Raw genomic sequence first — 22359 nt, 5'->3', positions numbered from 1 at the left:
CGCTGTACCGACCCATTGCTGAGCCACATTAAGGACGAGGCTCCGCAGAAGTGTCGAGTTGTGCAACCTCTCTCTGACAAACATAAAAGTGAGAACAATGGAGCCTTTTGGGCCCCATGCTTCTATAATAGAAGATAAGTCACTAACCTGGCACTGTACACTAATCAATGCTCAGTTACTCGTAAAACATAAATATGAGTTTGCTGAATTTTTAGAAGCGCATGTACTAGATATAGCCTTTGTCACAGAGACATGGGCTGATGCCTCGTCTGGTCCAGACCTAGTCAGCGCAATCCCGGTTTTTCCTGGTTTTACCATTGCCAGGAAAGGCCAGGAGGAGAAGGGCAGAGGCTTAGCTATAGTCTACCACGGCCATCTGAGGGCAATGTTCTTGGATATCCCACACAAGTTTGACTGTGAAACGTTACCTTTAAAAATTGAATTTCACCACAGATACTCCTTTAACAGTCTTCTCATTTATGGCCCTGCGGGCCCTACAGCTAGCTTCACACAAACCTTTAGCCAACTCTTGAAATCCAAGGTCAACTTCCAAGATTACTTAGTGATTTCAATTTTCATTTGGATAATTTACTGGACAAAGACACATGTGATTTCTTGGACTCAATGACCAGTTTAGGTTTCACAGTTCATTGTGGGCCCTACCCACAAGGCAGGGCATCTGCTCAATGTCTTTTTTACAGACCACCTCTATCTACAACGTATTGGTTCACTCCAATTGCTCTGGTCTGACCACTCTGCCGTCATGTTTAATCTTTCATTACCTAACTCATCCTTTAAATTGAGTACACCAGTGGATAGCACAAGTGTTGCCTTTGGCATATTATTGGTGCCACTGAAGTTAATGCCTCGCTAACAAACCGCAGATCTGAGATCACTAGTGATCCACATACTGTCATAGCGGACAATCGGGCCTGGATTGGTTCTGTATGTTCAAAAATTGGCAGGACAAGCAGAGCTACCCCATCTAAACCCTGGTTGTTGGATGAGCTCATGCTTGCAAAACTGTGTTGTCGCCCACAGGACCGGCACTGGAGGCAGAACTATGCCAACACCAAAAAAGAAAGTTCTAGAAAAATTATTGCAGAAAATAAAGAGCTGATCTATAATGCGAAAATCAGCTACTACACAGATAAAATAAAACCTGCAGCTAAAAGTTTGAAAGAACTATTTGCCACTGTTCAGAAATAAGCAAGCTACCAGAGAAATATAACGTGACTATTGGTCAGAACATCTGCAACGCTGTAGCATCTTTCTTTCAAGAAATAGTAGGTGACATTTATGATGCTTTCGTCATGAACCAAAACATCAGAGGTCGGTCTGCTGAAATGTGCAGCTCTTTCAGCGATCGCAAGTGGGGGAAATCAGCTAGTCACTCCTTTCGGGATTGTCAAAAATCAACTCAGCAACTCTAACCACCTTCTCGCCTACCACATACGATCAAGTCTTTAAACTTCTCAAGTCCGAAATCCGGTTCTCCAACTGATCCTTGCCCACCAAGAATTATACATCTGGCCTACGATATTGTAGGAATGTAGGATCTGCTTTCATGGTTACCCCCACTTTTTAGGTCGAGCCTAGACGTGCAGCCGTTTCTGGGAATGTAGACACGAGTCGGACGCGCGCTTTTCCAGTCTCAGTTTTGACCGCGGGAGCGCGCTGCTGGCTGCTTGCTGTGTCAGTTTCGCTTTCGCTGTGGAGCCTGGGCGTTCGCTGTCGAGCTTGAGGCGTGCTCTTGTTTTCCTCTTGTAATGTACCATTTGCTACCTCTTGTATTTTGTTTGCTCTTGATACCTGCACAATTGCCTGTATCCCCCTCCGTCCCTCTCACCTCTGGCTCAAGCTCTCGTCCTTCCTCCCTGTATCCCCCTCCGTCCCTCTCACCTCCGGCTCAAGCTCTCGTCCTTCCTCCCTGTATCCCCCTCCGTCCCTCTCACCTCCAGCTCAAGCTCTCGTCTTTCTTCCCTGTGTCCAGACTCCACAGCCCGCTCCGTTGTTCTCCGTCCCTTCCAGGCAGTTCGTGCGTTTCACGCCTCTCCTTTCTACCGCCCGGAAATCCGATTTGCGTGTCAGGCCTCGCTCTCGCTGTTCTAAGTGGCGTGTGTGGCATATTCAGGTTTCCTTTTGCGTGCCACGCCTCGCTCTCGCTGTCCCCTGCTGTTCTTAGTGGAGCGTGCGGCATGTTTAAAGTTAGTTTTGCGTTCCACGCCTCGCTCTGGCTGTCCATTGCTGTTCTCAGTGGAGTGTGATACATGTTTAGGGTTAGTTTTGCTGGAGGGCCTGGTCTGCTCCAGTTTCAGGTACTCTGGTGTTGGCCTCTAACGCAGCCTGTGTATGTGCTGTGTATATTTGCTATTTCCTATGTATGTAAGAAGTGTTTGCACAGTTATGGGTGTGGTATTGTTCTTAAACTTCACACAGGCTGAGGGAGCGCGCGCGACCCCGAGGGCAGGCGACCTGCTCCCCGGGCAGCCCCGGAGCAGGGTTCAAGACACCTCCTGCTGCTCCCTGTCATCAAACGTCGGGGATAACCTTCCTGGCAGTTAATTGAACTAAAAGTGCTTCGTTTTGCATGCTAGGACAGCTCTACTGGTCAGGCACAATAATCGGCAAAATAGTGTTTGCAGATGCTAAATTGGCGGATCCTGACAGCAATGTACGTCGGAAGAAAAGGCGTTTGAAGTGTGCGCACCCAGGCACGAAGTTGGAGCGGAGGAGGCTGCGAACTTGTCAGTGTGGACATTGCCGGAGGCTATGATGCAGCGCAACATGGCGGCGACCCGGGATCTGCTCGGCAGTTAAGAACCGGGAGTGCTGTGTTAGCAACGGTCACTGCAGTAAACTTCTACAGGCAGTGCGTGCCCGCTCTGGCTGCTGTACTAACTGCGCGGCTGGTAGTGCGCGGTGAGTGGAGAGGGAGAACTTCACTACATGGGCCCCCGGTGCTATGATGTGGTAAGCCTCAGTAAAATGGCAGCGCTTTGAAGAGTACCGGCATCGGTCCTCTGTAAAGCGATGCGCTAGTAAGTGTGCAGCTTGTACCACTAGTGACCTCGCAGAGACAACAGACTTTTAAATTTGATATCTATGCCAGGCGGCTATGAGCTGTCGCTGTGTGGAATATTGGTGGCAGTGTTTCGTGTGCATTCTGGAATATTGGCGCAACAGTGCAACCCTTGACTTGTGACTGGGTGGTTTTATGTCTTCTAACATTGTGACGTATTCGCCTCATCTCCCGCGTTCATTCTTTCCAAGGAGAGCCAGTCACTTTCTTTCTCTGGTTTCCGCTCGATTTTCTTCTACATACTGGATGCTCCATTTCCTTCTCCATCATGGGTGTAGGATGACCATTGCCAGGCACTATTATTAATTGATATGTACAATGCTGCAGTGGAGATTTTTCTATGACCCTCACACCCCCTCACCCTTACCCTCACACCCCCTCTCTCACCTTCACACACACACACTCACTCACCCTCACCCCCCTCACCCTCACACCCCCTCACTCACCCACACACACACCCTCACACACCCACACTCACACCCTCACACACCCCACTCTCACACACCCTCACCCTCACACCCCCTCCCCCTCAACCTCACACCCCCTCCCCCTCAACCTCACACCCCCTCCCCCTCAACCTCACACCCCCTCCCCCTCAACCTCACACCCCCTCACCCTCACATACCCTCACCCTCACATACCCCCACACCCCCCCACACACCCCCTCACCCTCCCTCACCCTTACACCCCCCACCCTCACACACCCTCACTCACCCTCTCACCCCCTCAGCACCACCACATTATCACTCAGCACCACCACATTATCACTCAGCACCACCACATTATCACTCAGCACCACCACAACACCACTCAGCACCACTCAGCACCACTCAGCAGCACCACTCAGCAGCACCACCACAGCACCACCACAGCACCACCACAGCACCACCACAGCACCACCTCAGCACCACCACAGCACCACCTCAGCACCACCTCAGCACCACCTCAGCACCACCACAGCACCACCTCAGCACCACCACAGCACCACCTCAGCACCACCACAGCACCACCACAGCACCACCACCACAGCACCACCACAGCACCACCACAGCACCACCACAGCACCACTCGGCAGCATCACTCGGCAGCACCACTCGGCAGCATCACTCGGCAGCACCACTCGGCAGCACCACTCGGCAGCACCACTCGGCAGCACCACTCGGCAGCACCACTAAGCAGCACCACCCAGCACCACCCCAGCACCACCACAGCACCACTCGGCACCACCACACCACCACAGCACCACTCTCCACCACCACAGCACCCCTCAGCGCCACTCCAGCATCAATCTGCGCAACCATTCAACAACAACTGGTTCAAATATGTTCTCTCAATGTTTCAAGCTTTATTACAAATGTCACAAAAAGATGTTAATATTTCACTTCTGTTCTTGGATTTTCGTCACAATAAAATACACTGAACATAATCTTCACAAAAGTTATTTACAAAAGTTTAAGCTATTGCCATTATAAATTAAAATCACTTTTATTTAAGTATTAATTATTTAAAAAAATTAAAAGCCTTTGTAATATCAATACATCTAAGTCACGTAAATACAAAACATGTTGCATTACAAATGCTATAGGTGTCACATTTGCGAAAGTTAGAACTATTGGCATTGTAAATGAAAAAGCTATTAATTTAGCTATTTTCAAAACCAACACATAAATAAAAAAAATTGTCATTTACAAGACCAATAGCTCAAACGTTCATAATGAGAGACCTATTGCATTGCAAATGCTTGTTTCTGGTATCATCCTGTTTTCTGACTAGTCTGACTGGGATCCCGCTAGTCAGGACCCCAGTCACTGTGCTTTCTCCTTAAATTTGACTTTGGTAATTACATTGGTACCTCCACAATTGGCTACTGGTGTACCCTTCTAAGTCCCTAGTATATTGTAATAAGGTATCCAGGGCCTCAGTACACCAGGGGTCTACCATGGTCGGCAGTATGTTTAATGCCACCCATGAGAGACCACCCAAACTGTCCATATATATCAGAGGTCACTGTACTTAAAACCTATAAATCACCCCTAAGATATACCTTTCAATCCTGAAGGCAGGGTGCTTGCTTAGAAGTGTGAGGGTGCCATGCATGAGCAGGACACCCCCTACAAGCCCAGGAGTTGATTCTCCAGGCTTTAAGTGAAGCCAGACATTTTATACATAGTGTAGATATAAAGTCAATTAAAAGATGTCTAACTATAGCCCCAAAACCGGACGTGTGTGGTATCAAACATGTTGGAATCCTACCCTAACACTGATTCCAGTGTTGGATGTAGGATCCCATGTACTGTGAGCCTCCCTGTATTCCTGGAACATGCCTTTCAGGTTCTAACAGCAAGCTACTGCTGCTGATGACCACACGCATGATTCTGCCCTCCTGCTGCTGAGCCAGGCTTGAGCAGAGGAAGGTAGAACAATAGGTTTCCTGTGACCACCTCCCAGGCAGGGTTTAGTGTATTGGGGCAGGGTGGGGAAGCTTGCCATCGACACTGAGACTGCTTGCACATTTGGTGCCCTCCTTGCATTCTCCTGTTCAAAACAGTTCAGGGAGCCGTTGGCTCCCACTCTGGTGAGAAACTGGACAAAGGACATGGGAGTGTTCTCCCCTCTGTCCAGCCCCCCCTCTGGGATGGACCGCTAAATCATCCCAACCCTTTCTTTTGGGTACTTAAGTACCCAAAAGGTACTTAAGGTTTACCTGTAGGTGGCTCTTTAGATTCTGTCGTGGGACCATATTCAGATTCGAAACAATTTGCACTTCTACCGTCTGGACACCTTGGACTTCGTTGGGCTTCGCTTTCGGAACCAAGACTGCATCTGGGAAGACTCCTGCTGATCCTGGTCTCCTTGTCCTGCCAGTCTTCTGCGTCGTCTGTGCCTGTGCTTCATCCAGGTTCTTCTCCAGCCCTGTGGGCATCAAAGACACAGAAAGAATCTTCCTTGGAGGGAAGTAGTCACTCCCCTGTATCTTCAGGCACCGCGACTGAGCTGACACATCTGCTGCTCCTGACGTCCTCCGGACTTCGAAAGGCCCAGCAAGACAGGTGGTGGTTCTGCTACTCCCTCAAGCCCTGCACTGTCTTCTCACAGAGTTTGAGGCCAGTATCCCTTGTTGGAACTTCTGGAGCATCTGCCATGTGCACCACACCGACTTGCCGTTGGCAAGGCTTGTTGACTTTCTTCTCCAGAGATCATCGGGCATCCGCTGCACCATGGGCCTTTGATGAGCTGCTTGAGGCCATCTTGCGACTCCTGTGCCTTTGGCCTGTGGGTCCTCTTGAGGGTCTTCTTTGACTTTGGTGGGCTCCGTTGCTTACTCGGGCCTGTTCTGACTGTCCTGCACTTGGTGGGTCCCTTGGACCTTGTTGGTCCCAACACTTCATCTTCTTCATTTTCCAAGTCTGGTGCTGCTGCGCAGGCTTGTTGCTGCTCCTGCCGGACACCCACCCCCTGATTCTTGATTTCCGACGTGGGACAGCGCGTGACCGGCTCCTAGTCTTCCACAGCATCGCCTGGTCCTCACAGCTGCATTGACAAGGTCACTGTAACTATCCTGCATCTTTTGTCATTGGCCCTTATTGGTTTTCCATGCCTCCCGATCACTCCGGAGTGGCATAGACTCTGTCCCCTCTGCTTGCAGGTACTTCTCTTTAAGAATTCACCCTTGGATTACACCAGACCCTTTCACCTTCTTCTCCAGCGGCATCTTCACTGATGTCCTCTATTGTGATCTACGGTGGTTTCCGACGTCACTTTGCACCTATGCTCCCAGCTTCCCGGGTGTAGGTATCCTCATTCCTGGCTATCCATGTGTGGGGTAAAGGGTCTTCCTTCTGCAAAACTGCATCTGTGGTTTCCTCATTAACTTGCATTGAGTACGCTGCTGTTTCCACTCTGCACACAGCCTCTGTAGGGGTTCCTGGGTACTTGGGTCCCTAGCTCGTCTGAGTTTTCTGGGTCAAGTCTTGACTTCAGTCACGGTTCACATTCCACTTTTAGTATATTGTTTGGTCTCCCCCTGGAGACCACTGTGTATTTGTGCTACTTACCTGTTCTCCATTTGAAATATTGTGTGTATTGTGTTTATACCTCTGGGTAAGAGATATACCAATGTGCTAGTGAGTGTGTATAATAAATATTAAACGTTCTGTAACTACACTATGTAGTTCTTTTTTCGTGTTATCCTACACTACGTAATTAGTACTGGTAAAACAAGCTGCTTTAAACTTCTTTTGGACTAAGCCTGAAGGATGCTCTCCACAGCTACAACTTAGAGACCTTTCTAAAGTCGTCTAAGACCACTAAAATCACCATAGGGGTTGTTTGGATCATGCAGGGTGCTTCACTTAAGTAAATGTTGACCCCATACTAAGCCAGCCTCCTTCAGACATCATAGCACAACATCTAACTGAAGTCTTTAACCTTATCTTTGAAACCGGAGTATTCCCTAAACAATGGAAAAAAGCTTCCATTCTTCCTCTCTTGAAAAACCTAGCTTGGACACACTGGCTCACAGTAACTATCATCCTGTTTCCCGCCTTCCCTTGCTGCAAAATCATTGACAAATTGGTAAATTAACAACATGCCACATTGATTAATAATAATCATCTCTTGGATTCTATACAGTACGGCTGCAGGAGCGAGCACAGTACAGAGCTAGCCCTGATCACTGGTACTGACGAAGTTATACGTGCAGTTTGTAGAGGACATGTGACATTAATTCTTTTAGAGTTTTTCATATGCCATAATCCGCTTCTGCTGCACAGATATGATTAGAAGTGGGCCTTTTAAACTTAGAAATCTTAAGCGCAGGTGCTTATTTAAATCTGTGCCATAAGTTAAGGCAGGCCGAAGCTGGGTTCCTTGAGTCACTGTTGTGGTCAGACATTAGCCTTAATAACCCAGGTGGGTCAGTTCTTCCATGAACGCGTACAGCAGCAATCAGCAAGCGATCTCTGGAATCTTAACCCTAGTAACATAGTTTTTTGAAACCAGCATCAAGAAGTGCATCCGTATGTGGTCTCATATTACGGACAAAGCTCTTTTCGCCAAACGCAAGCACGCGTGGGCAGTAATTAACTCTTCCCAGCTGGCTTCTTTCCCATCATACCTGCCCTGCACATACCCCCTGTACTTAAAATTGCGGTTTATGGCACTTAGATTGGGGGAATGGCATTTCCTGAAACATTTACCTCTTTGGCGTCGTACATCTGATGAGCTACAGTGTAGGGGCTGTGTGGAATTGGTGGAGTCCCTGGAGCATGTTGTATGCCTCTGCCCAGCATTGCTGGCCCAGCGCAGACTAAAACTGAGGCCAGAGTGGAACAGATTGGGAGTCCGGTCCTTTAGGCAGGCAATTATCGCGGCATTGAACCCAGAGAACAAAGCTTTAAACATAAGCCTCACAATCTTTATTCACCGTGCATACCGCAAACTCAACCAGCAAACTGCAGGCCCGGCAACAATTTCGAGGAAGTGCACAGGTGACTAAAACAATAGCACACCCTTGAAACTCTATTTTAGTATAACCTGTGTTCACTGCCCCTGCAATACTATGGAATGCGATCCCAACGACTCGATAAGGACTATTGACAGCTGTCACCTGCTTCACTGAACTGTTCTTATCTTTTGGGTCTCTCTGCAACTCAGTGTCTTACTTGTTGATTTTAGCAGCAACATTCACTCTTATTTTACATTATTAATTGTTTTTAATGATATTCTGCTGCTATCTGGTTTTAAAACACGTAGTCTTATTATATTTTGGTCATTTTAATTTCTCCGTTTTGTATATGTATGGACTTCCTTGATATTACCATCTTTACGGAGAACAACACTTTGCAAACCCGTACCTTTTTCAAGCCAACGACCAAGAACAGTTTACTATCCTTTCAGAGCTTCCATCCCCGTCCCCTACGGGAAAATCTCCCGTATAGCCAATTCCTCCGTCTAAGGAGGAATTGTAGCACAGTCGCTGATTACAAGAATCAAGCAAGTGATCTGTGTGACAAACTTCTGGTCCGTCAGTACCCTAGGAAAATGATCAATTCTTGCAAAAAACGAGCCCGCAATCAGCCAAGAGAAGCCTTACTAGAGACTTGCCCTCGCCAAAAGGAGGAGAAAATCACATGCGTAACCACTTAAAGCCCGGTCACGAACCAAGTAAAGAAAATAATCAACAAGAACATGAGAATCATTACATCCAACACCTTGAATTGGCCGAAACCAAGGTTCGCTAATAAGAGATGTCGGAATTTGTAGGACCTATTGGTACACACACGACCACCGCCAAAGAAAGAGCGATCGACCAGGATTGTGGAATAACCCCCCAGTAACAGGACATTATCCATGTGGGGCTTGTTCAGTCTGTGACATCACAAAACCTACAAAAGAATTACAGTTACTTCCGGATTTCAATTGGAAAATAAAAAGACATACTAACTGTAACACAAGCCATGTCATTTACATGATCACCTGCCCATGCCAGATGAGATATATCGGCATGACATGTCGAAAGGCAAAACAAAGACTATGCGAACACCGCAGTAATGTGAATTGTAAAAGAACAACCACAAAGATGTCCTCCCATTACAAAGAATTAGGCCATACAGTGAACGATCTACAGTGGGTTATCTTAGAAACCCTCGACAACATTGATAGAAATGCAGCTAAAATCCTTTTTGAAAAAGAGCAACGTTGGGTCCACAGGCTCAAAACAGACAGTATTGGGCTGAACGATGCCATCCCGTGGTTATCCCTAAATAGATGAAGAGATACACTGGGATCAGATGTACCTAGCAATTTCTGCCAATTCATCAGGACTTCTACATATCCTTGAATTTGATCACTAATGTGACAGACCACAGAGTCTATCGAGATGTGTGTACGTAGTGCGATCATCATCACGAAGGATGCCATCCAGTTCCTCTAATCGACGAAACATCTCATGTTTAGGGTTGATATTTGTTAACATTACAAAAACATGCTGTTAGGTATATTTCAAACTATCGGAAAATTTACTAACTATTAGCACATATGATGAAAGAACTCGTCTCTTTCTATGATCTCGGAAGTTAACTGGCCCGGAAGCACGCCGGCGAGCCATTCCGGGTGACTACGGGCAGAGACAGCACAAGCTGCGTGAAAGGCGGCGAAGGCCAGAGGTATACTACTGCCTGTAGGAGCTGGACAAAATCGCAAGTATACTAAACCCCTTTATTAATTTTATCCGCTATTTCCTACAGTCGAGCCTCCCCCCTAATGCCGTACTCCCTGAAGAAGTAACACTTCGACTAATTGGAGGTACGCATAACCGCTTTATCTGCCGCACGGCGTGTTAATCCACAATAATTGCATGCTCCCAACCAAATCAGCATTCCAACATATTGTGTGCGCAAAATATAACCGCTAGTATTTGGAAGGCCATCGCCCACTGCTAGCGCGCGCTATTTAAGGACTTAGAGCGCACCTTATGTCATCACAATGGGCTCGCATTAGTTATGGTAACCGCATGGACAATTAGCATGCTTACAGCACTAGGAATGATTGTGTGTCCTTGAAATTATGTTTTTGAAATAATGAGATTACTCACTTAATGTACACAAAAGGGTAGCACTCTGGTAATGCAGTGCTGCGACATAAGCTAAATACCTCCCACTGAAGTATGAGGATGAGAGAGTTGACTCCCGATGTGACCGTGATTCTGTGCGAAGTATTGCAAAAACTTTTTTTAAAGCATTTGAAGTTCTGTTTCCAAAATCAACAGATTTGGAGATAGTATTAATGTGCTCAATTGTGTGTTCTCCCTTACCCTCTCCCCTTACTTGTTGTGTGTACTTTTCACTTTTCATTACAGGTAAAGTGTGACCTTCCACTATCAGAAGAATCAGGTTCTAATTTTACCTATTCTTTCACATTTTTCACTATCACCTAGCGGTCCTGAAGAAAGCCTACTGACCGAATAGCAAACAAGGCTGAAACATTGTATTGTATTGTATTGCGACTTATATAGCGCACGTATCACCCGAAGGTATCAAGGCGCTTGCTTAGGGAACCAGTCCTGGTATTCCCCTGTGAGATACCCCCGGCAGGGTATCCACAGGGTGAAAGCCAGGCATCCCGCCGCGAGGGGCCGTAGTGGAGATTAAGCAAGCTATTGCCCAGAGTCGCAGAGTGTGACCCCGTGAGTCGAGTAGGCACCGGAGCGAGAATTGTCAAGTCAGTGGAATTTTTGAGCCCGAGACCCGCCGAGGCGGGGAATCGAACCCTGGTCCACGGCCGATCTCAGCTTCCGGGTCTGCCGCCTCTAACCACTGAGCCACGCTTCTCCACTGAACATGTCGACCACTTCTTAATCCCACTAACTAAGTGCACTTGAATTAATAATCAATTCCATAGTTGCACGAATTTAATTCATCCTGCCTGAATCCAGACCTATTAAAGTTGAACCTCTGGCTGTCCGGGTATTTTAATATCCTCCCCTCTTCTTCTTATTATTTTTTCACTTCACTATCACCATCCCTGATCACTACTGTTTTAACCAAAGGTAAAACCTCCAGGCGGAGGGTGCAAAAAACTGACCCAAGGATTACGCACAAACACGTGAAATATAGAGCGGGGACACATCATATACCGCTACGAGACTATTTATAAAAACACATGTATGAGGGTCTTTTACTTGGGAGACACCAACCTACCAACCTGCAGACCTTGGTTATGCAGGACGAGTGATCTTTTCCCCATTGATTTTGAGTATATGTATGGTATGCATGTCTTGCTTTCATGATTATACTTTTAATCAAATAATGGACTCTCTCTATGAGTTTTGAGCTAATTTTTTTAGACCGCTCTACAGCGTTTGACTCCTTTTGGGTCTTACACTTTACTGGACCAGAATCCCTAATACACTGGGTCCACTGTTATGTTCCCCCAAGAACTCTCTGGTCTTACTTAATCAATCTGGTTGAGTTCACCAGATTCAGGTTAGCTAGCTTGGTTGGCAAAAGTTTTGTTACCACCACGTGTAAAATATGGAATATCCTACCCACCCATTAAAAAAAAAAGTCCTCAGAACTGCTTCCTTTCAGGAAAGCCCTTAAGACCTGGCCTTTTATTTTATAGCGCTGTTCACAATATGTCGGAGACGTATCTGTCTCCTCCTTTTCAACTTTTCCCTTATCAGGTTTTAGTGCCTAGACATCGCCGGATATTAGTCAGCGCTTTATAAATATAAAATCAAATCACATTGTAGTTTACATACTCCTCGCCAGAATGTGTTTCCTTTTCATCATATTCCATTGTCCATTCAAAGCTCTTATCCTCCTAGGTCTTCCAATAACTTGCTTCTCTTACTTAGCATATTCGTAACATTTTACAATCCATCCCATTTTCACTTGGTCGGTCTGGTGAATGGTTTGAGTTGTTTTGTCTATTTATTTATGTGACTTGGGCTGCATTTTAGGTCTTTGTGTAAAGTGCGTACCCGCAACAATAGTGATTACTTTTACTTGTTCATAGTATATTTTCTCTGGAAAATATAATTTAACAACCCAATAAATAAAGTGTTCAACAAAGTGTTTCTCCTATGCAAACCGTAGTCACATTTGCATGACTGCCTGGCTGGGGAACCGTTGTAGGTGATCTTTCTGCACCAGATCTGTGGTCAGAAATGGGAAGTTGCGTTCATGTCTACTTGGAGCTTCAGATCATTATATCTGGCTTTCAAAGCTTCTTACCATTTCTTATAGCGTTATTAGCAATTCTGGCAGTTGTGTATATATATATATTTACTAGACTTTTTTTTTAGCATGCCCATAGTGGCACAGCATTTTTCTTGTATTTAGCAGAAGCTTGGCAAGAATGCCAACAATTATCTGAATAAATTCTACATATAGGAAATGGAATGCATTGTTGTCACAGGCACAGTAGGATGAAAAAAATAAAACACTAGCTTTAGTGTGATTCCATGTTTGCCTAAAGAGAATGGCAGACCTTTTAAGAATGCCAAACAACAAATGCAGTCTCCAACTTTAAGGATTGACTTTTTTTTGTTGCAGTTTTATGAAGACCTTGGCCCGAAGACATTGCCGCGCTCTGCAAAAGAGACAAACTAGTTTAACATCTTTTTTGGGGCATCGGGAAATTAAATGATCAGTGTTTGGCCACGGCCGGGATTTGAACTTGGTTCAACAACTCTAGCCGCAGAGCCAAATCTCTACTACATCTCCTCCTTTCTGTGATCATCTATATCTGACTTGAGAGTACCATTACAATAATCACCAACTTCAAAACAACAGTAGGTAATCCATTCCTAGGTGACCAGAAGATATTTAATTATCACCAAATGGGCTCTCCTTACCATTCACTTGTGGCAGCAAGACCAAGAGGAAGCTAAGTAGTTTGTGTAGAATGGAAATTAGTTTGTAGGTTTAGGGAACAGCTTTGCAAAGACAAAGCTTGTGGTTTTCACCTCAAATTCGGCCATTTGTGACTGTCTTATGAGAAGTCTATGCATTGTATCTCAATCTCCTGAGAGCAAATGTTGTGCAGGTGTGAACGTGAAACTTGCTTTAACATAAGTATGCAAAATATCTGCAAAATTATATAAAAGTACACATAATTATGTGAAATGCAAATCCTTCATTTCTTTCACTTCATATTGTATCACAAAATCCATTCTCCCATCAACTCATGGCGCTAGGATGCATTTGAACAAAAGCATGTGAGCAGCCACTCGCATTCTCTTCCAGTAGGTTCGTGGAACATTTCCACCGCTATTGGCATGTTTTCTGTAAAACTTTACTGAAAAGTGGCACAATGGCATACTAACAGGTATTTTGCGTAATGAGCATAACATGAAATTCCTGAAATTATGTACATTATGCAGGAGTAATGTAAATTCCACCCAGGCCTAGTGTTGTCGCCCTGCTCTGCCAAGAGATAATGACATAATGTGTCTGACCTGCCTACCATCTTACACTTTCTCATTTATCCGTATTAATAAACATTACTTTCAAAGTGCACCTTTCTGCTCACTTCTGATGCAGTATGTGATCTTAGCCAGACATTGTTTGCCCTGTGGCATATCCACATCCCAGTGGAAATAGGAAACATGCCTTAGGCCACAGTAGAAGGGGTCTCCGAGGCAAGTGTTGATGCAGGGAGGGGTTCCACATGCCTCCCCCTCCTTTAAAGGAATTTCAGCCCTGGTGGGTGGGGTCCTAAGCCCAGAAATGTCTGTGAGGGGAGTGCTGCATACCCCCTCCCAAATTAAAGGATGGGTGCTGGCAGGGATTTGGCAGGGCTGGGGGGAGCTACAATGAAAATAAAAAGGTATTGGGTGTCCCGGGTGGGCCTGGGATGGCCACAATAAAAAATAAAACATTTAAAAGAAAGGGGAACAATGAATAATACACTAATATTCACTGCTCCTATCAAGGAGCACACCATAATGCCCTAGCGCATGTTTGTAGTGGATATTTTCTTGTTGGTGGTACCCCTAGAAGAGGCAGCGGCACCACCAAACATCTTTCCTAATTTTGTGGAGGGCTGCAGGGAGTACAGCAGCCCGCCAGCAACATTAAGAAAAATAATAGTAAGCATCCTGGGCCATTAAATCAGTGACCCCAGAAAAGCTTATGATATTTTTTGTATTGATTATGAGCTGGAATGCTCTTCAGCTGGAGTGTGGAGACATGTAGAGTGCAGAGACCTCTTGTGGTAGTTTCTCTCGTTGCACTTTGTGCCTTGAAAAATATTAAATGGTAAAAAACATGTTAATAATTTTTTTTGAAAGCCTGCATTTAAAATATGTTGAGAATCACCTTTATTAATCATTGCAATGTGTTAATTTATGAAATATACATTTTCTATATTGTTACACATAGTCATCTGTATGCCCCAAAGGGATGTTTGGGCGCTACAAGCCAGACACTGCAGGTATCCAAAGCCACACCATGCATGGCTCTCTTACTTGAGTTAAAAAAAAAAAAAATTAAAGTGAATTTATTGTTTCGTATGTTCATTTGCAAAAACAACAACTTAGAAATCCACTGGGAGAAAAGAAGAAGGTTAGAAGGATGTTATAGCTAGATCAAAATGTCAGCTAAAACACTAACAAAATCACTGAATTTCACCAGTTAATAACTTGTGCCCGAAAGTAACTATAACTTGCTTCCTTGCCATGCACCGAGTTGTCATCAGTGAGGTAATTTCAGTCATGATATCAATGATGTCATAGAAAGTGTCCTGAGTGATGTAATATGTGAGATTGTTGGACTTGGCCATCTCTGCAGGGTTAGCCCAAAACTTTTTGTCAAAACCCTCCTGTTTTCGTAACTCATGTTTGTTGCCCTTTAGTACTACATGCACTTTTTCTGATAGTTACATCTACCAGTGGATTCCTCACCTTGTGAATATCCCCCTTGCGTCAGCAACATTCGGAAATTCTTTTTGTAGCTTTGCCATAGAGGCACGACTCCGCTGATGTCACAGACACCATAATAGGCCCACGCCAGCGTGATGACATCAGTTCCCATTTTTCCGCGTCGTCGACGCTAACGGTTTCGGGGAATCTCTGTAGCTGTTTGGTAACTTTGTTACTATTTTCTCTATTTTCCTGCTTCTTTGTGTCTCCAGCGATGTCGACTAAGAAGACCGGGTTCAAGCCTTGTGGAGAGTGCGGCATGAGGTGTTCCAGCCTCTCGAATCGTATGCATTGTTCTTAAATTGCGTCATAGTTATTATTATTGCTTTTTTTCTTCTTCATGCGCACTATCCTTATATCGGTTATTTTTTCCACTTATTCTTCTTTTTGTACTTGTAATAAAATTGCGTGTTCTAAATAGGTGCCCTTTTTTAAGGGTTTTATTTGTATAACTTTACTTTTTGCTTTATGATCCTTTAGAATTAAATCTCTTTTTTTTATTGGCGATGTAAATAGTAAAATTAATACACAGCATGCCGCTACAACCCCGTTGGGCTGGCCACGAAGACACAGTTCCGGTAGGTCCAGCGCACCGAGCATTCAATTAGTGCATACCATTCAATAGGGGTTACACAGCATGCTGCCTACAACCCATCTTGGGCCACCTGCGTCTCAAAAGGGTTGCAAAGGTCTGATGTTGTGCTCAAATACATGCCAAATAACAAGCAGAAGCGATTGTCAACTCCGTTTAACGCCATGAAGGTGCCATCTTAAATACATAACTGCTAAGACAGACCATTTAAAGTTTCATACCCAAAACAGAGGGAGAATTTCCCCTGAAAATAGGACAACCCCCCCCCCCCCACCTCAAACCCGTCTGAGCGAGCCAAAAAACGGAAATTATAGCCATCAGGGAAGGAATCATAGATCAGGTGTTAGTTAAGTGCCACCTGAAGCTCCCTCCACCTCTTGGTTGTCTGGGATAAACCAAATAATGCATAGGTATTTTGGGCAGGTCAGCTCCCGAAACGCAGAAGAGAGAATGGAGATAAAAGGGGCCCAGATTTTAGTGTATTCTGACTTGTCTGCATGGGTTGCCGTCAACATGCGTTCCATACCAAGCAGAGTCCAAAGCTGGTGAAGCCATTGCTGATCTATCGGATTCTTAGCTGGACAGCAATAGTCGGTAAGCCGCATTGAGTGCCAGGGCCATCTGCCAACCTTTAATGGAGCAGAGCAGGAACGTATGTGTGTTGGGTAGTCCTAAGATCGTATATGCGGGGAATCTGGGAATGGTTATGTTGAAGGCTCGATCAACATCAACCAGGACCTGTTCCCAGCACCTGGAAGATTTCGGACAGTGCCACAAGCAGTGAAGTAATGTGCCACTGTTGCCACAGCCCCTCCAGCACAGGCCATCACACTAAGATCTCCATTTCTGTATGCGGGAGGGGCTATAATACCTGTCAGATATGTTTTTATAGGCAGACTCCGTATGTCCTAAGGTAGGTGCTGTGTGGTGCGCTATATAGAAAACGTCGTTCCACCCTGACAGTGTTCATCCCAGTTCCTCCTCCCATCGTTTCTGGCCGGAAGATCTGCCTTTGTGTATAGTTTAGTCAAGTGTGAGTAGATCTCCACAATTATCTTTTTATTGTCTTTCTTGAGGAACAGCCATTTTTCGAATGCGAACATAGTCTACCTGCCTTAAGACACGTGCTGCACTAAGCACCCAGTGTAACATTTGCTCATGGTTGAATCGATCCGATTCCAGCAAGTCATAGTCCTCTTTAAGTTCGTTGAATGGTATAGGGCCATTGTTATCAAAGAGGCATCCCAAGCGCTTACACTGGCCCTTCACACAGCACATGTTGTTGCCCAGCACCATTCCTCGGGGAAAGCCCTGGTTTGAGAATAAAGGGGGTCATAGGTGAGGGGAGCGTGGTGAGCCCCCCCACCACCACCCACCCCCGAATTCACCACCTTATCCCAGACTTTGAGTGTTGGGCGAGTTACAGGGGTGGGAATAAAGACCCCAAGCTCTATAGGACCACACCTCCTTCCAAATGTGAGATCCTGCTACTGTCTGGTCCATGAAGACCCAATGTTTCTCCGTGAGAGGGTGGTTCCACTCCACCAGAAAGAGCAGCAGTGCGGCCTGATGGTAGTGAGACACTTTGAGCATCGAGAGGCCCCTTCTTGCTTCAGGCCTGGGTTCCACAATCTCACAAATGAAATGCTCAATCTCCCTGTGGAGCGTATTAATTAATCCTGGGGATGGAAGCAGTAGAAGGGTTTGGAAAATGTACAAGGCTGTGTGAAGGGCATTAATTTTTACTGCTGCAAGTCTACCAAACTATGACCGTGTGAGCCGCTGCCACTGTATCAAATCCTTGCGAATGTGGGCGAGAAGCTTGGAATAATTGGTTTCAGTGGTCTTCTGCAGACTTCTGCTTAGGACCAGGCCTAGATTTGGGAGGTACTCAGTGACCCATGTGAAATAGACTGAGAGCGCAGGTTGCATTCTGTGCGAGGTTTAGAGGTGAGATTTAAGATTTGTGATTTTTGCATGTTTACTCGGAAGCCCAAGGTTTCCCCGAAAGCTTGGAGTTCCGCAACAATCACCAGGAGGGAGGTCGATGTCTGGGTGATTGAGAAGATGACGTCATCAGCATAGAGGCAAAAGGGATGCCCCTAGTGCTAGTTTTGTCGCGTACCCTCTGTGCAAAGGGCTCTGTATAGAGGACAAAAAAGAAGCCCTGCCTGTGCCCCTGGCCTATAGGAAAGCAGCTAGATCTGACACCATTCACTCTGCCCGCAGTACTGGGAGAGCTATAGATGCTCGAAATCCAACTTCCCATTCGGTACTGTTTAAGAGTCGCAAGTAGATAGGGCCAATACATCCTATCAAATAATTTTTCACGTCCACTGCCAATAGCAAGGCTTCCTCGTGGGAACACTGTACTTTGTGTCTATCAAATGGCAGGGTGTTTAGTGTTAACTCCACACTGACGCCCGGGGATAAACCCCCGCCTAATCCGGGTCGATGAAACCGTGCATCAGGGGATTGAGACGCTGGGCTAGGATGCTTAAAAACTATTTTGCATCAATGTTTAGCAGCGAAATTGGACGTTATGAGTTACAAAGCTCAGGGTCCTTCCCTGGCTTCGGGATGACTGAGATCAATGCTTGAAGCATCGATTCTGTGAGCATGCCCGTTTCTGCGAAGGAGTTGAACAAGCATGTGAGTATCGGAGCTAGTTCTGGACAAAAAGCTTGATCGGAAGCAGCACTGAACCCATCCGGGCCAGGTGCCTTCAAGGGCTATAGATGAGCAATCACTGAAATCACTTCTTCAATATGAATAGGCTCGTCTAAAGCTGCAGCTTCCGCCGCAGGAAGGGGGGTAATCTCGTCAGACTCTAAGTAAGCTTGCGGATCCAACAAGTTCAAGGAATCTCATGTGTAAAACTCAGAATAGTAGGCCTGGAATATGTGGAAGAGGTGTGGCGCAGCAGCCAGCGTGCCTGACTCTGGACTACGGGGTTCACGGTTCGATCCCCGGTGCCGGCGGCAGGTTAGCCCAGCACCATGTGACTCTGGGCAATAGCTTGCTTAATCTGCCCGAGAGCCCTCAGCGCCGGGACACCACTTCGGAGGTAGCTGTGCGCTTTACAAATACTGGTATTTCTGGTATTTTGCTATGCTATCTACTTCAGTTGCTTCCGCTCTGGCATGTTTCCGGACCGATTTAAAAGCTTGTGCAACTTGCTAACTGCAAAGGTGATGCGCCAGCATGCTTCCTTCTTTATTGGTCCCTACATAATTTGTATGCTTCAAGCGTACTATCGCGTGTTCAGCTCTATCTAGGTCAAGGCGTTTAAGTTGTAGCCATTCTCTTTCAAGTTGCCTCCAGACCCAAGGGGCAGTGCGTTTTTTAATAGATTCCAATTCCCTCAACCATGTCTCTAATTTCCCCCTCTTAGCTTTCCTCAATTTATTTTCATGTGCTGTTTATCTATACGAGCCCCACAGGCTACCAGCTTTAGGGCCTTCCAGATCGAAGACAATGCCATGGGCCCCATGTTCATCTCCTCTCTCATTCATCCTTATGTCCCCTCCCGTAATCTGCGCTCGGCTCACCTGGCTCTTCTCAAAGTCCCCAGAGTCAAGCGTAAGAAATGGGGCGGCTTAAGATTCTCGTTTCTAGCTCCATCCCTCTGGAACGCCCTCCCCTTGGACATAAGGTCGGCTTCGCTCTACACCCACTTCAGATCCCTCCTCAAGACCCACTTATTTCGCTCTGCGTACAATTAAACTAAAAAAAATATCCTTCTCTCTTCAGGTCTCTTTTTCTTCCTCTTCGTCCTGCCCCCTGCCTCTGCCTTCTTCTCCCTCACTGCCCAGGCAGCTGCCTCTTGTCCTTTTGCCTCCGCGCCAAGAAACTGTATAGTGTATGTTGCGCTTTATAAATGCCTTTCACATCACATCACATCACATCACATGGGCCCAGTGTCATTAAACGGTAGATAATCCTGTATAGTGTTTTTAAGCGCAGCAATCGTCATTGGGGAATGAAGCATTGTCTCCCGGAGGCACCATGGGGGGCCTGCGTAAGAAATGAAATGAAATGAAAATGATTTTTATAAAGCGCACATAGCTGCCCTGAGGCGTCCAAGCGCTGAGACTGAGAGTGCAATTTAAATGAGATAGTGTAAGCCGGGGGGAATTCTACTTATTAAACAGGAACGTTTTTAATTGCTTACGAAAAGAGGTCAGTTCCGAGTTGGACCTTAGATATTGGGGAAAAGCATTCCACATCTTGGCCACATTAAAGGAGAAAGAGCGGCCTCCTGCTCTAATTCTCTTAATTTTAGGCACTGTTGCCAAAATGGCGTGGGTTAAGTGCAACTGTTTACTAGGGTGATACACAGTGATTAGGGAGAGGTTGATTGCCGGGCCAGTAGCCCAGAATGCCTGATGGGCGAGACAGAGGGACTTAAAACTGATTCTCTCCCTAACGGGGAGTCCATGTAGGCTTTTCAGCCCGGACTTAACAGATAACCTACGAGGGATTTGCAATAGTGTCCGGGCGGCACAGTTTTGTATTGTTTGCAATTTACGCAAGGTAAAATCGGGTGCTCCTAGATACAGGGCATTCCGGAAGTCCAAACGGGATTGGATCAGGCCCTCTATCAGTTTGTTTTGCTTCAAAAGGTAGCAAGGGAAGGATCTTTCTAATAATTCTAAGGAGACCAAAGCAGATGGCAGATAGTCTAGTTGCTTGATAGTCAAATGTCAAAGACCTATCTAACCAAATTCCGAGGCTCTTGATGGTATCCTTGGGTGCCGGTGGTGGGCCCAGACAGGATGGCCAGATCGAGTTGATGGAGGCTGGAGCAAGTCGACCCAGCAACATGAGCTCAATCTTGTCTCCGTTGAGTTTGAGACAAGACTTGGTCATCCAGCTTTTGACTTTCTCCAGACAACCCGCTAGATCCACCCTGGCTGAGGAGCCATTCTCTTGGGCCAGAGAGACCACCCAGCTGAGTATCGTCCGCATAGGTAATGATCTTAATCCCATATGGACGGACGATCTCAGCCAGCGGTCTCATGTAGACGTTAAATAACGTCGGGCTCAACGATGAGCCCTGAGTGACTCCACAGCCCAAAGGTTTACTGGAGGAGATTGCATTATCTTCATATACCAGGAAGGTTCTGTTGCTCAAAAAAGATTTGAACCATTCCAGAGCTCTGACAGATATTCCTATATCCAGAAGACGCTGCACTAGGGTTTTATGATTTACAGTATCAAATGCAGCGCTTAGATCAAGGAGGATGACTGCCACCGATCCTCCTCGGTCTAAGATTTTTCTGGATTCCTCCGTGACCGCCAACAGAGCGGTCTCCGTCCCATTTTTGGGGCGGAATCCCGTCTGTGAGGGGTGAAGCAGCTGGTTGCTCTCAAGAAAGGATGTTAAGAGGCCATTAATGTATTTCTCTAAGATTTTGCCAACCCAAGGAAGCAAAGAGATCGGGCGATAATTATTAAAATTATTGGTGTCCAAATTTGTTTTTTTCACGAGTGCCCGCACCATGGCCTGTTTCCACGCCGGTGGAACGATACTTGTGGAAATTGAGGTGTTAAGTACTTTTAACATAGTAGGAAGAATGGTACGGGTGGCGGCGACCAGAGTACGGGGAGGGGCAGGATCACTGGGTGAACCGTATTTCACTTGCGTCATTAGAGTGGTAAGTAGTTCGGAACTCAACAAGGGAAATTCGTCTAACAAAGGCGGTCGATTGCGCTTAACTTCCTGTGAAGAAGATAGAGGTGGGTCCCCCGGAGCGGTCAGATCCGTGGCCCGGGAATGAAAAATATGAGATCGATTTTACGGAAAAAAAATTCCGCCAGATCCTCACACCGGGACTGAGGGTTGTAGTCAGTTAACGGAGGTGGTGGAAGTTTATTAAGGCTTTTCACGATCTGATAGATCTCTTTGGAGTTGGAGCCGGCTTCAGAGATTTTGTGTGTAATGTATAGATTGGGCAATCTTTATATCATTTTTATAGGCTCTGATAGCCTCTCTGTAGATGGTTTTATCCAACTCAGCGTACCCCAAACGCCATTTCCTTTCAAGTCTTTTGCATTGACATTTTTTCTCCCGGAGCTCAGCCGAGTACCAGGGGGCGGTGATCCTAGATCGTTTTAGTGTAGTTTTCCTGGTAGGGAGAATGGCATTGAGAGAGTTCTTTATCCATTTATTAAACATATCATTAGCTATCGAAGGATCCTGATTTATTGGTGGTATTGAGGTATCTAACTCGTGTGTCCATTGGTCCAGCTGGA

General features: G+C 46.0%; 1 protein-coding gene across 5 annotated transcripts in view; it reads left to right on the top strand.

Annotated features, from left to right (window-relative positions):
* The window catches only part of MROH1 (maestro heat like repeat family member 1), a 2054050-nt gene that overhangs the window by 289060 nt on the left and 1742631 nt on the right, over positions 1 to 22359 (top strand). The window lies entirely within an intron of this gene.

This window comes from Lissotriton helveticus, chromosome 4_1 (assembly GCF_964261635.1).
Source record: "Lissotriton helveticus chromosome 4_1, aLisHel1.1, whole genome shotgun sequence".
Taxonomy (NCBI): domain Eukaryota; kingdom Metazoa; phylum Chordata; class Amphibia; order Caudata; family Salamandridae; genus Lissotriton; species Lissotriton helveticus.
The sequence above is the reverse complement of the archived record's forward strand: the minus strand, read 5'-3'. Positions and strand labels throughout refer to the sequence as shown.